Source organism: Sceloporus undulatus, chromosome 2, assembly GCF_019175285.1.
Source record: "Sceloporus undulatus isolate JIND9_A2432 ecotype Alabama chromosome 2, SceUnd_v1.1, whole genome shotgun sequence".
Taxonomy (NCBI): domain Eukaryota; kingdom Metazoa; phylum Chordata; class Lepidosauria; order Squamata; family Phrynosomatidae; genus Sceloporus; species Sceloporus undulatus.
In genome coordinates this window covers 51,352,028-51,360,935 of record NC_056523.1, presented here as the reverse complement: position 1 = coordinate 51,360,935, position 8,908 = coordinate 51,352,028, and positions in this window count along the sequence as shown.

Here is an 8,908-nt window from a genome sequence, read left to right as displayed (position 1 = left end):
GATTTATTTCTATTCCACCTTTTCCTGATAGTGAATCAAGGCAGATTACAACAGGTATTAAAACATCAAACAGTTAAAATTACAATCATTATTAATTATTATTATTATTATTATTATTATTAAAAAGGAATAATATATCCCAACCCTCCCCCCAATCATAAAAGCCAAAAATAAAAACCACTTTAAAAGAGATTAAATAATACAAGTATTAAAAAGGAAAAAAAAATCCTGTTAAAATTTGGGTAAAATAGAAAATGAGATCCAGATTCAGTTTCGGTTTGGGGGGAGAAAGGTGTGTTTTTCACTAGGGAAGGAATGAATGAATAATATCAATAATATCAGTAGTAAAGGGAGGGTAAACTAAAAAGGCTAATCTGGAAAGGCTTCTAAGGTGGTAATATGGTGGATCTCGTCCGGCAGGTTGTTCCAGAGCCTAGAAGCGGCAGATGAAAAGGTCCTCTGGGTCACCGCAGACAATCTAGTCTTAGATTGTAGCAGATTCTTCCCAGAGGACCCAGGCCATGTAGGGCTTTAAAGGTAATAACCAACACCTTGTACCTTGCCCGGTACTTTTCTTGGAGTTTGCATCCATTGTTCCACATCCTAGTCTCTGGAGCAGCATAAAACAAGCTTGCTCCATCCTCAATATGCCATCCCTTCAAATATTTAAACAGGGTTATCATATCACCTCTTAACCTGTTCTTCTCTAGGCTAAACAAACCCAGCTCTTTAAGGCCCAAAACAGACAAGTAGGAAGGAGTGGCTTCCAGCCACTATGGAGGTGAGTATGCATATGATGCATTCATGTTCAGAGGACTACATGGCTAAGTCTGGAAAGTGTGAATACTGAACTGTGAATTTGGTTCCTTATCAAAATGAAAACAGAGTGAAATTCTGTCCCTCCCATGCCTAATTATATCTATTTAAAATTTCACATAATTCCTAGATTGCTCATGTTAGTACCTGTGTAGCTCTCAGTCTGGCTAAAAAATACAGACCTGGAGACTGATCTTACATCAAACCCTGGTTATTTTACCTCTGTTGCAGTTTGTTTTAGCTGGATACCCCTTTCAGCATTCAAAAAACTTCTTATTCCTTTTTTATAATTTTTAAAAGCAAAATATTCTTGAAATGGCCTGAACAATGTTTATTTCATTAAAAAAAAAAAAAGCTCTTTCTAGTGAAACCAAGCTGATTCTTCTTAATTTCTGACTGCTCATGTCTGTTGATGTTCTAATGAGTTGTCCTTTGTGGGATATATTGGCAATCTTGAATATGCATTCTGAGCTGCCATATCTGATATAGTGGACATCAGTGGATAGTCAAAAGGAAGAGGAGGAAGAACAGAACAGGATGGAAATGGAATCTGAAAAGATTTGCAGTTTAATAACAGCATGGGGACTCCTGTGGAACATAACATGAAGTGCCCAGTATATTCTTTTGGCCTTCAGTCTATGTACATTTGAAAAGGCTTAACAACAAAAAGCCTTTATTGGTCTACTTAGCCATATATTCTGCATTAGAAGCTGACAGGTTTTGGAGGAACTCCATGCTGTTGTTGTTGTTTTTTTAATGTTCCCAAGACCAGAATACTCTCTAACAATCTAATTTCCAGCTGAGTTTTACAATGGCCAACTAGAAACAATAGAGACAGATTAATGGCTTAAGGTGATTGAAGACCCAGCAGGCAGGGTGGTGGTGGAAGTAGTACAAGATCTTTGGAGGAACAAAAAACTAGGGATGTGTTCCAAATTGTATTGATTTAAACATTTGATGATTATTTACTCATCTTACATGAAAAATAAGTATGCATGTTTATGTGTGTTTTGGGCTGTTCTGTCTCGATTTCCAAGTTCTTCTTCCATTAACAACTAGTACAGATATCACTTGTTTAAAACCAGTAGCTGATGAGGTGTGAATTAGAGTTGCTCTTGTGATTTGCATTCACATTGATCCAAAGTAACTGCCCTTAAAATTATTATAATTTAGCTAGTGTCAGAGTGTGAGACCAGAATCCTGGACAATCAACCAGTCAGCTTGTTTAATGAAACAACAGAACTTTATTGAAGGTTCCAAGATCAGCCATTCCTCATCACCCAGCTTCTAAGCTGAGACTGACCCCTCCCAGCAAAAGCAATGCATAAGTCCCCCTAAGCCAAAGCACTCCACCCCCAGCAAAAGCCCGTGCAGCAGGACCCCTCCTTCCCAGCACTAGTTCCCATCCTCAATCCCTATCCCCTGAGAAACGAAACTGCATTCCAAGTCTCTGCAGGCCAGCCTCTCAAGGACACTAGATAACTCACACCTGGTCCAGCCTAGCACTACATATCACCATCTCTACAAGCTATGCTAAGCTCAACCCATCCCCCAGCATCCACAGTTAGAATACATCTGGTAGAATACTTCAGGATTCTAACAGTCTGCCCCCCTAGAAAAGAAACCTTCCCCCACAGAAAAGAAAATGCATTATCCCAAAGAAGAAACAGAAGGTTTGTCAGGGTACAGAGAATGAAAACGAGCCACCAAATCAGGCGCGTTCACATGTGCCACTGACACCCACTCATCATGATCCGAAGGAAAGTGTTTCCAATGGATCAGGTACTGAAGCTTGCCCCTATGAACCCTCGAGTCCAAAATTTTTGAAACTTCAAAATGCTGTTGTCCATCAATTATCATTGGAAGTGGTGGGGAGTCGGCTCTCCTCCACTGGCCTGTGCTCCGGTCCGGCTTCAGCAACCTGAAATGAAAAATGGGGTGTAGATGTCTATAGGATTTGGGGAGGCACAGTTCAGCAGTCACACCATTGACAAGCCTCTTGACAGGAAAAGGGCCAATAAATTTAGGTCCCAGTTTCTTGGACGGATGTCTAGTCTTTAAATTTTTTGTAGACAGATAAACCATGTCCCCAGGTTTAATGTCCCAACCAGCAGACCTTTTCCTGTCTGCAAACTTTTTGTACTGTCCCTCGGCCTCCTCCAGAGCTTTGGTGATCTTAGGCCAAGCACCTTTAATCTTGTCAGCCCATTGGGTCACAGAAACAGGGTCAGAGGACAGGCAGGGCTGGAAGAGTTTGAGGCTCAAAACCATAGTTAATCTGGAAAGGGGACTTTCCAGTACTGCGATGAACGGCACTATTAAAAGCCACCTCAGCATGTGGAAGCAAGTCATACCAGTCGTCCTGAAGGTAGTTGGTATAACATCGGAGGTACCTTTCCAAAGCCATGTTAGTCTTTTCACACTGACCATCAGATTCAGGATGATAAGCCGTGCTCAGTGCCAACTGCACCCCCAATTTTTTCTGCAAAACTCACCAAAACTTAGAAGTGAAGGTTGTCCCTCTATCTGATATAATTCTATCCGGGAGACCGTGGAACTTGTATATATGCATAATAAAGAGGTCAGCTAATTTGGAAGCAGTGGGCATCCCTTTGCAGGCTATGTAGTGGGCCTGCTTGGAAAACAAATCGACTACTACCCAAATGGTGTTTCTCCCTTTGCTCTCTGGCAAGTTTGTAATAAAATCCATGGCAATATGCTTCCAAGGTGCCTCGGGCATGGGCAAAGGGTGAAGCAGTCCTCTGGGCTTACCCAGTACAGGTTTAGCCCTAGCACAAGTGGCACAGCTCTTAACATAAGCATCAACATCTGCGCACACTCCATCCCACCAGTAGGCTTTACGCAACTTATGCCAGGTCTTTAAATATCCCCAATGCCCAGCAGCCCTGGAGTCATGACACAGTTTTAATATCTCTTCCCTCATTGAAGCTGGAACATAGATCATAGAGTCTTTTACCCAAAGTCCTTGGGCATTCCGGGCCAAACGGCCTTTATTATTAATCAACCACTCATCATTTTCAGAAGCTTGCTTTATCCTTAACAACACCGAGTCTAATTCTGTAGGAGACTTGTCTCCCTCCTTCTTAGTCTGACTGCGTGTAACTACCGCTAGGCCCAACTGTTCAGGTGTGAACATAGTCTCAAGGGGGACAGTCTCCTTCCCCATGTGCTGGGGCAGTCTGGACAAAGCATCAGCCAAAATATTTTGTCGGCCCGGAAAGAACTTTAATTTAAACTTGTACTTGTAGAAGTCTTTGGTCCACCGCCTTTGCTTGGGGGTGAGTTTTCGAGGATCTTGTAGGACCTCCAGATTACAGTGGTCTGTCCACACCTCAAACTGGTGGGATGCCCCTTCCAAAAATTGTCTCCAGCTATCTAGTGCATGCTTAATGGCATAGGCCTCTTTTTCCCAGCAGGGCCACCCTACCTCCCCCTTTTGGAATCTCCTGGAAAGGTAAGCACAGGGCCTTAGTAACCCATTGTTGTCTTTTTGCAACAAAACAGCCCCCCATAGCATAGTCACTGGCATCAACTTGAACCACAAATGGCTTATCAGGATCTGGATGCAACAAAATGGGTTCAGTGCTGAACAGGCGCTTCAGTTGATCAAAAGCCTCCTGACATTTGTCTGACCAGAGAATGGGTGTAGACGGCTTAGGTTGTTTCCTTTCTTTGGCACCTGCCCCCACCCCTTTCGTTTCCCATGTTTTTGTCTTAAGCAGGTCCGTTATTGGCAAGGCAATTCTAGCAAACTCAGGGATAAATTGCCTGTAAAAATTTGCAAATCCTAAGAACTTTTGTACTTGTTTTCTGGTTTTGGGGGGCACCTAATCCAACACAGTTTGTACCTTGGCGGGGTCCATTTCAATTCCCTGATTAGACACTCTGTATCCCAAAAAATCTAGCCGGTCAATGTGGAAGTGGCATTTGGACAATTTCACATAGAGCTGGTTTTTTAACAACCGCTTCAGCACTTCCCTCACCAGTTTAACGTGACTATCCAAGTCAGAGGAGTATATCAGTACATCATCCAAATAGATCAGGACCCCATCAAACAATAGATCATGTAACACCTCGTGGACAAGCCTCATAAAAATGCCGGGCGCTCCCGCTAAGCCAAAGGGGAGAACTAAGTATTCAAATGCCCCCAAGGGGCAATTAAATGCAGTCTTATATTCGTCCCCTTCCTTGATTCGCACCCGGTAATAGGCATCCCTTAAGTCTAGTTTGGTGAATATCTTGCCGGTGACCAGCCGGCCCAGCATATCCTTCATTAAAGGCAGGGGGTATTTGTTGGTACTACAAATCCCATTCAGGTTCCTGTAGTCTGTGACCAGGCGAAGGGAGCCATCTTTCTTCTCCCAGAAAAAGACAGGTGCCGCAAAAGTGGAGTTAGACGGTCTAATGAACCCTCTAGCCAGGTTCTTTTCAACAAACTCTTTCAGAGTGGTTAATTCCCTTGGGGTCATCGAGTAAATTTTCAGTTTAGGGAGGGGCGCCCCTGGCTCTATCTCAACGGCACAGTCCGTTTCCCTGTGAGGTGGCAAGACATCACTCTCTTTGGACTCAAACACTTCTTTAAGGTCTTGGTAACAAGGGAGGAAAGTACCAGTTTCTTCCTGGCTGCTGTTCCCCACCTCCCATGGGGTCTGCCCCTCGTGCCCAGGCTCTAAGTGGGCTGCTGCATCTGCCAGCTGAGGTTTTGGGATTACCACGGGCTTGAATAAAGGAGGGACCCTCACAGACGCCTCCAGCTCGTGTTCCCTGCAGATGGGATCATCAAATATGAGTTGTCTCAGTCTCCAGTTGGTAGTGGGATTATGATGGTGCAGCCAATCAATTCCCAGCATCACATGGTAGTGGTATGTGGGCCCCACTATTAGTTGGATTTTTTCCCAATGGTCAGTTATTCCCAGCCAAACTGGGACAGTCCTTTTTTCTGACGCTTGCCCTCCCATCACAGTCCCATCCATTTGAAAGAAAGGTATAGGGTCCCCCAAAGGTTGGGTTTTTATGCCCAAGGTCTGTACAACTGCAGGGTTAATTAAGCACCGTGTGCACCCTGAGTCTATGGCAGCGGTCAGTTCCATGGCCTTACGGCCTGGGCCCACCATTAAAGTCACAGTTAATTCAAACAGGGGGATACCCCCACTCACCATAGGTTTGCAGCCATCCGGTCCCGCAGCCTGCCTTTTGCCGCTTTCTAAGGCAGGCTCAGGTAGTTTAAAGCCGGCTCTTCGGATCCCGAGCTGTCGCTGTCCGTCCAAACTTCCCCCTCCACTTCCCCCGCTGCTTGCAGGCTCCGTTTTCCTGAGGGTTTTTTCTCGACTTTGCTCTTCCCTCCTTTGGAAGCCGTCGCCAGCGGAGCTTGGAAGGGGCTGGGCTTTTGATCTCTCTGATTTTGTACGTTGGAACCACCCAGTCCATATGGACTGTCAACATTAGGAGGAACTTTCTGACAGTAAAAGCTGTTAGACAATGGAACACACTTCCTCGGAGAGTGGTGGAGTCTCCCTCCTTGGAAGTCTTTAAACAGAGGCTGGATGGCCATCTGTTGGGTATGCTTTGATTGGGATTTCCTACATGGCAGGGGGTTGGACTGGATGGCCCTTGCGGTCTCTTCCAGCTCTATGATTCTATGATTCTATGTGCTGACCTGGAGTGAGACTGTTAGGCAACCTAGCATGAGTGCCCACTTATTGGTCCACTTGAGTCTGTCCAGCCAAGTATTGTTATCTATCTGAAACAATTGCTTTCTGGGACCTTTGACAGGGACAAGCAGCCCTTTTCCCACCCTGCAATGAGATTTTCTTTTTCCCAGCCATGGTTCACAATTTCACTGAAGATCATGACTGGACTGAGCGTAGAACCTTATTATTATCATCATCATTGTTGCCATTGTTGTTGTCATTATCTTCACCATCATCCTGCCTTTTTCCAGGTTAAGGACACAAGGTGGTTTACAACAGCATACTTTTTAATCCACAGCATACTTTTTAAAAATAACCCAATAAAACAATTATAAAATTAAAATCAGTTAAAAACATAAATTAAAACAAAAACCAATAAAGGTCTACCACATTATTCATGAAATACATATAGACTAATCTTATGCCTGTCATGGTGACAGTATATTATCCTCCAATATCAATTTCTAGTTGTTGGAAAACAGGGGCAGGAGATTGTTATTACATTCATGTCCTGCTTGTCTTGCCAGATGTCTGTGGCTTTCCACAGGCATCTAGCTGGGCAATGTGCAAACAGAATGTTGGACTGCAGAGACCTTTGGTATGAAGGACTATGGCATGCATACATCAGATTCCACCCACAGTATATTTTATTCTCAAAAGATCCAAAATCTGGAAACAAGTTCTTATGGCTCATGATTTCCATATCAGTGGGTCTATTCTTACAGCCCAAACTTGGGAGGAGCTATTCAAGGTGCTAAACTCTAGCCTCAAAATAGGTTCAGAACCTTGGACAGCTCCTTTACTCTTCTTATCAGAAAACAAATCTTTTTCTGGTCTGTCTATACTAGGAGTAATTTGTGATGACCTCATGAATTTTAGAGGATTTTTGAAAAGGCAAGGAAAAGCTGGAGCTGGTTTTGCCAGTTTCTTCATCTGAAAAATAGCCTACAGAACCTGGTATTCATTGGAAGTTTCCCATCAAAGTACAGTAGGCTCTTGTTGAATCTCTGGGTAAAGAATCCATGGATATGGAGGACCAACTGTACTAATCAGTGCCTGCTTAGCTTCCAAGATCAGATGAGATCTGGTGCCTTTAGAGTATCTAGGACTATGATCTCAATCAGTGCAAATAACAAATAGTTGCCCTGAGACCCTTTACAAAAGACACTCATAGCATTATGATGCAACTTTAACTGACATGGTTACATCTATGGAACCCTGGGCTTTGTAGTTTGGGGGGGAGGGCACTGAAGCTCTCCAGCTGAGAATTTCTAAATACCCCCCCTAAACTGCAAACCCCATAATTCCATAGGAAAGAAGCATGCCAGTTAAAATAGACTATAGTACTATATTTATTTAGAACTATTTTTGGCCCATCTCCCATCTGCCCAGAAATGCATGCTAGAGAAGATAAATGAAAATGAATGACAAGCTCACTCAGGTGAAGTTCTCTGGCTCCCAAACTACGAATCCTAAGATAACTCAAAAAGGAGCTATGGCAATTGAAATGGTGTCAAAGTATCATAACTGCATAGTTTAGATACCCTCAAAATCAAGAGCTTGGAAGAGGGTTAGCATTCAGGAATGGTTGTTGAATGTTGTTTGACATCCAGCATTAGCCAGCAGCAGGGCCACTCTACAATAGTGTCATTGTACTATGGGCCCCATTGTGCAACTGAGGCTCCCATCATGTGATGAGATGTCTTGTATGCTGTCCTAGTGTACAATGGGTGCTCCCATTGTGCAAGAAGACACCATACATGGTGCCCTGATGTGCATCATCACAATTCAGTAGAATTACTTATTGTGTTAGAGATGTAACAAAGGTACATACTGTAGTAGCCTGTGATATAGGATACTGAGTATCCTGGTTTTTTTTGGGGGGGGGGGGAATGTGAGGGCTTCTAACTACGTCTGGTTTTTGTTTTTGATGTTTTTCCTATTCTATGTGGCACCTATAAGGTCCCAAAGCAGAATACTGGCCCACAGTCCTGACCAGGTTGCTCATCCTTGGTGTGCCTACATACATTTCCTTAGTCTAAAATACATATAGTGGCTAGTCTGTGTTTTGTTCTAAGATGCAATGTGGGATGGGGGTGGGGAATAAATACATAACTTTTGTATTCAGGGGGAAATGGATAGCCTATGAGGATTGCAATTAGAAGTACCTATTAGCTTCAGTTTATGACGTCTTACTATGTGTGATGGAGTATTCTTTTGGTTTTATTTAAAATGCTCCACAAGATAAAATACTAATTTTTCCTGTTTGTTTTGAAGGAATATGAAATAAGTACACCTCTCTTTCAGAATGAGGAGTGCTGGGTCTATCCTTTCCTTTCCTTTCCTTTCCTTTCCTTTCCTTTCCTTTCCTTTCCTTTCCT